The sequence below is a fragment of the Rattus norvegicus genome, chromosome 10 (genome assembly GCF_036323735.1).
Source record: "Rattus norvegicus strain BN/NHsdMcwi chromosome 10, GRCr8, whole genome shotgun sequence".
In the NCBI taxonomy this organism is placed as follows: Eukaryota; Metazoa; Chordata; class Mammalia; order Rodentia; family Muridae; genus Rattus; species Rattus norvegicus.
In genome coordinates, this window is record NC_086028.1 from 58,918,748 (window position 1) to 58,927,349 (window position 8,602).

The window sequence follows — 8,602 nt, forward strand, 5'->3', positions numbered from 1 at the left end:
GATGGCATTATACTAAAGTGATAGAATCTGCTTAAGAATATAATGTGCAGGGGTTGGCGATTTAGCTCAGTGGTAGAGCGCTTGCCTAGGAAGCGCAAGGCCCTGGGTTCGGTCCCCAACTCTGAAAAAAAGAACCAAAAAAAAAAAAGAATATAATGTGCAGTGCTATCATTGAATATTATTATTAATAAAAATATACATACTTGTAGAGGTTAAGAAGACTCAAGAGTCAGAGAGTTATAGAATAGAGAAGTTACCACAACTAAAATTTTACACTGTAGAATGTGCAATCTGGGAACACTAGACTTTGTGTTAGACATACATTTAATCAGATAGTAACAATCCTTCCCCACTCATCTAGGATGGCAGTAAGAGCCACCAAGACCTCAGCCTGAGATCTTTCCCCTCTAATTATAAGTTTGTAAAGACCATAGTATGCTTCTATGATCATAATCTGTATAACATACTTGCTCATATCTTCTATTGTACTCATCCCTTGACCTAAGGGATCCTGCTCTAACAAGAGTGAAGATCAAAAAAATACCACAGTACAGACAAAATACTTAGCCAGGACTTTTCTATGACCAAGTAGGGGTCTGTTCTACAATAGTTAGATTATAGCTGTGATCATATCTGGTTATGTTTATGAGGGAAGTAGAGATGGCATAAAATTTATGGATGGATTTGTAGTCATTGGTTCTACTGGGGATTGACAGAAATGCCATAAGCATAGAACCATTTTTTGGAGGGCTAAGGGTGCAATTAGGAAACCTCTAAAGTGCTAAGGACCAAACTGTGCATGAGTTAAAATATCTTAGAAGTAAAACAATTCTTATTAGAGTCCATTAGATTTTGTGGCAGTATGCTACCATGAAAAGTACATACTTTGAAAATATTTCCAGGTGACCCACTCTTGCTGTAAAAATATGTTGAGAGTGATACACATGCTACTAATGAAGAGCATGTGTATGTGAGCCAATTTTGTATATGTACCAGTAAATTGAAAAGGCCAGAATAAGAAAAATAACTCCCTTGAAAAATGTTCAAATATTTGTCAGGCCATTATCTTTTTAAAAGCCCAGATCCTGATCCTCATGGCTGCCTTTTGTTCCTTGACATTCCAGGCATCATATTCTTACCATTGTTCAACAGAATCATAGATGACATTTGTAACCTCATTCAGTGCCTGGTCACTGCACTTGGCTCTCATCCTCTGTTCAGATGCTATAGAGATGTTATATATGCTTATATATTGAAAACTTGCATTTCAAGGGAATATACATATTTGATGGCCTTATACCCATTAGATGTTTATAGATTATACTGACATTTATTTTTGTCCATGAAAATACTATAAAGTAGCCCCAAATTCTCCAATATTCTAAGATCAGTTCTATGTTTTAGTTCTGTACAAAATCTAAGAGCTTTATTAGTAGTCAATATCATTTGACCCATATAGAATGCTAACTCTTTTCTTTTATAGTATTTTACACAGGTTTTATGCTTTGGATATGAAATATTTTACCAAACTCATGTATTAAAGAGTTAGTCTCAAATGCAAAGTTTAGAAGGCTTGGCAGATGTGGTGGGATCTTTAAAACATTGGCCCATGGATTATGTCCTCCATACTCAAAGTTCAATCTACCATGGGTATCCACAAGGCATTCTGAACCTGTGTTCAAGCAGGGATCTGTCTATGGTGTCACTCTTCTATGGGACAATTATTGGACTCTACTTAAGTCCATCAAGCAATATGAATACTATGAAAGTGACTACCATGTTTATGATGTACACAATGACAAAGAGAAGCATTATCTTCAATGGTGCAATAGTGGCACTTTTATCTTGGGAGTAACCAATAGCTTTCTCACTGAATGTCAGTCCAATCAATAGAAAGGAATTTATGCCTATTTTTGCACACCTAGGAAGTACTAGAGGAGAACCTATTATTGCCATTTTCTAAGTCAACAATGTATCTAATTATATTCTAAATACTTATCATAGTAGCCAGAGAAAAGTGTAGCTCTCACCTTTCATCAAAATGTCTTTTTCTTTTTTGCTAAACATGAGGAATATTACAGGGATGCTTATGTGGACAAAATGCAATGACTTGTGACAGTGGCAGGTACAGCCCCATTTGTTTCATCTACAAACTAACCACTATACCTAAGGATAAAGCACCATCTAGGAAAAGGGAATGAAGAGTTAAAAACCCAGTGAACCAGTACATTGCTTTTTGATAGTGTCTTCTAGACATGATAGGTAAGTAGGGGCCATCAACTCTCAACTTCTCAAAGAATTTAAAATAAAATAAATTTATGTTAATTTAGGAAAATGACAACAATACTGTTGGAAGAAGAATGAGTCTTCTCCAAGGTCTAGTTCTGTTATGGATTATGGTCATTCTAAACAAATATACATACTAGCAACACTAAAAAGATTTCATATAGTGTGTGTGTGTGAGAGCAACAATAATAACTAAGAAATTCTCTACAAAATCAAGTGAAAACATAAAAACAAACAATGTCAAAGAAATATACCATGAAAACTTTAGAATATTGAAAGAGAAATTGCAAAAAGACACATGGGAAATGTAATGATTTCCTTTGTTCATGAGGTGAAAGAATTAATATTGTGAAAGTGGAATCTAACCTAAAGCAATACAGAGACACTCAATACAATTCCTACAAAATCTTCTGACAGTCTTCCCTAAAAAAGAGAAAAGAATTACATTCATGTGAGAGCAGAGAATATTCTAGATATCCAAACAAATCAGTGAATCCTTCAGAATAATAATAATAAAATACAGTTGAAGATATCACCATACTTGATTTCCTGTTATATATCAGAATCATAGGAGCACTAACAGAATCACATACAGAACAAAGAAGCAGGTATAAACTCCTGCAGTACAGCTACAGCTACCTAAGATTTTACAAGGATTCCAAAAATGCTTAACGGAGAGAAATGAGCCTGTAACAAATGGTGCTGAGAATCTGGATATCTATGTGTGGGAGAACGAAACTAGCTCCCATTTCTAATTTTGTACACAAATAAATTCCAAATGGATCCAAATATTGAGCAGTAGGCCTAGCCCTGTGAAAGTGTTCTGTTAAAGGAAAGAGCAGGAGAAACGGTTCAAGAGATGAGGACAGTAAGCACCCTCTGAAAGGGAATCTAGTGTCCAGTAAATAATGATATCATCAAACAGGATCTTCTGAAATAAGATGCTTCAATATCATAAAAAGAGAGGAACCTGAGTGATTTCACAACCTTTAGGGTGTGGCAAATCTTTCACAGATGCAGTTCTGACAGATTTTTATCCAGAATACACAAAGATCACAGAAATATGAAGAATAAGCGGACAATAAATGTAATAAGAATGTGCAAAAAACTCCTACACGAACAATTTGCAAAAGAAGACATACAAATTTACAGCATAATCTTTTTCAAGTATTCAACATTCATTACCACCAGGGCAATCAAAATGCAAACTATCTTAAGATTCCACTTTATTCCAGTCTGAAAGCCCATCATCAAGAAAATACATGTCACTAAACATTGGAAGCCTTTATTAACTTTGACAGTGTGTGAACAGTTGAAGTTGATATAGAAATCAGTATGGATATCCCTTAGTAAAGCTCAAAATATAATTAGCATATTCTCTAGCACTGGAGCATATGCTGTAAGTAATCACATCCTCTCCAGGGACACTTGCATGTCCATGTTTATGATGCTTCTTTTACCTTAGTAAAGAAATTGAATCATCTTAGATGCCAGAGATGATGAATAAAATGTGAAAACATGTACCTCTATAAAATTCCATTTCATTTACTTACAGGAGATGTGTTGAAGATGTATGTACCTGTGGCTAGGGAAATCATGGATTCAGAAAAGAACCTATAACCACCATTTCAACAAACTAGCATATTTTAAACAATTTCAAAAGGGCTATTTTAATTCTTATTTTATGGATACAAGTGGTTTAATGTATATATGATATACATTAAATGTATATATGATATGATATAATGTATTATTTACTGTATACTAGCATCCCTTTCAGAGAGTGCTTACCTAGCTCCATCTCTTGAACTATTTCTTCTGCTCCTTCCCCTCACAGAACATATATACGTTCCAGTATGTTTTATCTCCTGAAATTAGAATTACAAATGTCATTGAACTGTTGTGGTAGGAAGTGAATCTGGATCCTCTGCAAAAGCTGCAAGTACTCTTAATCAGAGAAACATCTCCTCAGCCCCATTAATAATTTTTATATATTTATGTCTATGTGAGATTGTATATTGAAGACAGAACTCTAAAAATGACTCATGAGAATGAAAAAACAGGAACCTTAAGGGAGAGATGTAGAAAGGAAGCATAGTACATATGATATGAAATATAAGAGGGAATAATAAATTGTGGCAGGATTAAAGCCAAAATAAGATCCAGAAAGTTGGGGTAAAGAAGTAGTTGGGTGTATTTTTCCAAAATAAGTACAAATAAAAATGCCCCAATGATCCAACACCTTGTAGGCTAAATAAATAAGAATATATTTTTAATTTAGAATTAGCTAAAACTTTAAAGAGGAAAACATTTAATGAATAATTATCATGTGACTGGGTACATATCTACACTAATTGAGTCAAACAAATGATTATTTATTAATATCCACAGTACAATTTACCATTGTCCCTAAGTAAAAAGAACCATCAACAAATGATTACTTAAACAACTGTAGCATATCTTTAAAATGACATATTATTTAACAATAAAAAAATCAATTATTGGTGCACAGACGTAGCTTGAAAACATTCTAATAGAAAGAACCAGCCAGGAAGAATTTATATTCACATGAAAAAACAAGAATAGAAAAACCTGTAAAAGCATAAAGTAGAATTGCCTGTAAATAGGTAGAGGTGGGAGTATTTGTGAATGGGCACAGGAATTCTCTGAGGAAATAATGGGTTCTAAAACGCACTGAGACTCCTTGAATGACACTGAAAATACTAAAGCTGTTTAATTATATGAATGCACAGGTACATCAACGTTCTTAGGGATGATAGAATTGGATCTTGAACCTACCATACAACCACCTTTGTTTCTCATATCATCCAAAACTCAGAGTGTGGATGGCATCATTGTTCTTAGCGTAGTTAAAACCAACTGATTAGCAAGCCAAATGTGGTTGTTCTATGGAGCTAGAGCAAGCAGCATGGTGTCTAACCTCCTGAACCCACATTCAAAACAAAAGTAAGTCAATTCTATGAGCTCCATCAAGGTTAGATCAGTAAGGATTCTCTGGGCTTGAAAGTTTCTGTTTCATTATTATATACAGAATTTCATTTAATTGATGACTACCATGTTCAGAAAGCTATCCCAAAGGAAGGAACTATAGTGGGAGAGTTAGGGAAAGGACTGGAGATGAAGAGGATGACCACCCCATAGGAAGACCAAAAGTATCCACTAACCTGAACTCCTTGGAGCTCTCAGAACTAAGCAACAAATCAAATCAAAGACAATACATGGACTGATCTGTGTCCCCAAGCTCATATGTAGCAGAGGATGGCCTTGTCTGTCCTCGGTGGGAGCAGATGCAGCTAATCCTGTAAAGACTTGATGACCCCAGGGAAAGGAGGTATTTGGGGATGTGAGTTTGGGGTCGGTGGAAAGGTGTTTCAGAGGCAAAGGCGATGGGGAATGGGGTGAAGAACTCTTGGAAGGCAGACTGGAAAGGGGAGCAACATTTGGAATGTAAATAAATAAAACAATTTGAAAAAAAACAAACAAAACAAACAAATTAAAAAAAATAAATAAGTGCTTCCTCTGACCTCATAACATGGGGCATAAGGTTATCTCACATATGTGGAGAGGGCTTGTATAATGATAGTAGTAGGAACAATTAATGTTTTCATGGGGAGGTTAGAAGGCAAAATGAGTCAACATGTGTTGGAACATGGATTGTTTTGATATTGGCTTGAGGAAGCTTTAAACATGCCATCTGCTTGCTATTTCCCTGCCCTTTGCACATACTGGCACAGATAGAATACTGGAAGATGAAGATTACAGTTTTAATGAAGGTTGTATGTGCTTTAAGTCCTCTTGCAGAGAGTCATGTTGAATTGTGATGCTCTCCTTGGAAGCTTAGAAGCGTGGGTGGTTTTATGCAGTCTCAATCTGCTTAAAAGCTACCATTGGATGAGCTGGAGAGATGGCTCAGCACTTAATGGCTAGGCTCACAACCAAAAATATAAAAACTACTCATGTCTGTGTGTCTAAAGTTTTATTCAACGAGACCATTTAAGTCAATAATAATCAGAATAATTCCTGATAATGTGAGGTGCTTTTCAGTCACCCTTGTTTGATTTCCTCACTAGCAAATTGGGCTCCAGTCAAGAGAAGCCCTATTCATTACCTGAACATGGAACATGTATGCTTCTTCATTTTTTGGGGGAGAGGGTTATTGTTACTGCTATTTATTTATTATTTTTGTTTGTTGTTTTCTTTTAATTTTTACATTCTTCTAAGTGTAGAGAACTGTGATAAGTGACTATAATTGGCCTCCATTAAAGATCTCTGAGGCAAATTTGTCCTAGAATGCCCCTGGGTAATTATTGTGTCTTTAATGAGTTATACAGAATTTGGACCCCTCTTGGGATGCTGAGCACCTAAGGAACAGGGATGGCATCAGGGGTATCTGTGTAGAGTAGAAATAGCATACTCTTTCTTTGTCTGGAAATAAAATAAAGGTGGTCAGGATCATGAAGCAGAAACTTTGCCTTAGCCTCATCAGAGTTTGGTAAATTCGGGAAAATAAGCAGGTGTCTTGAAGTCAATTGGAATTTCTGTTTTATGAAAGATAGGTTTTTCTGGTATGAAACATTACTTATTTTCTTAGTTATAATGCCTTCTTAGTAGGTTTTTGTGTCATCATGTAACCTGTTTCATATTGTTGTGCTCATTACTATTACTTACTATGTGATTTTTTCTCAATATCATAATATTTAGACACAAGAACATCCCAAGGAGATGGATTAGTACATTACTTAAGATTTGTTTACTATGCTTTCACGTCTAGAATCTGAACAAACTCTGTAATAGAGTCCTACTCAAAGTGATGACGAATTTCATTTATGCAAATTCACAAATATCTGAGTCACTATTGTTCTATCTGACCTAAGAACAGGTCATAAATAATGATAGTAATAATGTCTAGGTGTAATTTTAATGTAATCTATAATAAAATTACTTAATCAAACTCAGTACTTCAAGAGAATCTAAGCAGATATGCACGTATGCCAAATGTTAGAAACATATCCCTTGTGATTTTTATGTGTTGTTTAATTTGAGAACTATAATATTAACATATGAAAAATGTTGGAAATCCATTGATCCACCAATGGTAACTGTTGATGGTAATTTCCCTGGATTCTGATCTTGGCTCACATGGTATATAACATAAAAGTACTGTTAACCTCACATCCAAATATGAATATAAAGGGAAACAATAATCACTATTCCTTAATATCTCTCAATATCAATGGCCTCAACTCCCCAATAAAAAGACATAGATTAACAAACTGGATACGCAACGAGGACCCTGCATTCTGCTGCCTACAGGAAACACACCTCAGAGACAAAGACAGACACTACCTCAGAGTGAAAGGCTGGAAAACAACTTTCCAAGCAAATGGTCAGGTGAAGCAAGCTGGAGTAGCCATTCTAATATCAAATAAAATCAAAATCCAACTAAAAGTCATCAAAAAAGATAAGGAAGGACACTTCATATTCATCAAAGGAAAAATCCACCAAGATGAACTCTCAATCCTAAATATCTATGCCCCAAATACAAGGGCACCTACATACGTAAAAGAAACCTTACTAAAGCTCAAAACACACATTGCACCTCACACAATAATAGTGGGAGATTTCAACACCCCACTCTCATCAATGGACAGATCATGGAAACAGAAATTAAACAGTGATGTCGACAGACTAAGAGAAGTCATGAGCCAAATGGACTTAACGGATATTTATAGAACATTCTATCCTAAAGCAAAAGGATATACCTTCTTCTCAGCTCCTCATGGTACTTTCTCCAAAATTGACCATATAATTGGTCAAAAAACGGGCCTCAACAGGTACAGAAAGATAGAAATAATCCCATGCGTGCTATCGGACCACCACGGCCTAAAACTGGTCTTCAATAACAGTAAGGGAAGAAGGCCCACATATATGTGGAAATTGAAAAATGCTCTACTCAATGATAACCTGGTCAAGGAAGAAATAAAGAAAGAAATTAAAAACTTTTTAGAATTTAATGAAAATGAAGATACAACATACCCAAACTTATGGGACACAATGAAAGCTGTGCTAAGAGGAAAACTCATAGCGCTGAGTGCCTGCAGAAAGAAACAGGAAAGAGCATATGTCAGCAGCTTGACAGCACACCTAAAAGCTCTAGAACAAAAAGAAGCAAATACACCCAGGAGGAGTAGAAGGCAGGAAATAATCAAACTCAGAGCTGAAATCAACCAAGTAGAAACAAAAAGGACTATAGAAGGAATCAACAGAACCAAAAGTTGGTTCTTTGAGAAAATCA

The 8,602-nt window shown here is 35.4% G+C and overlaps 1 pseudogene; it reads left to right on the plus strand.

Annotated features, from left to right (window-relative positions):
• On the plus strand, positions 1,617-1,777 carry Olr1489-ps (olfactory receptor pseudogene 1489; annotated as a pseudogene).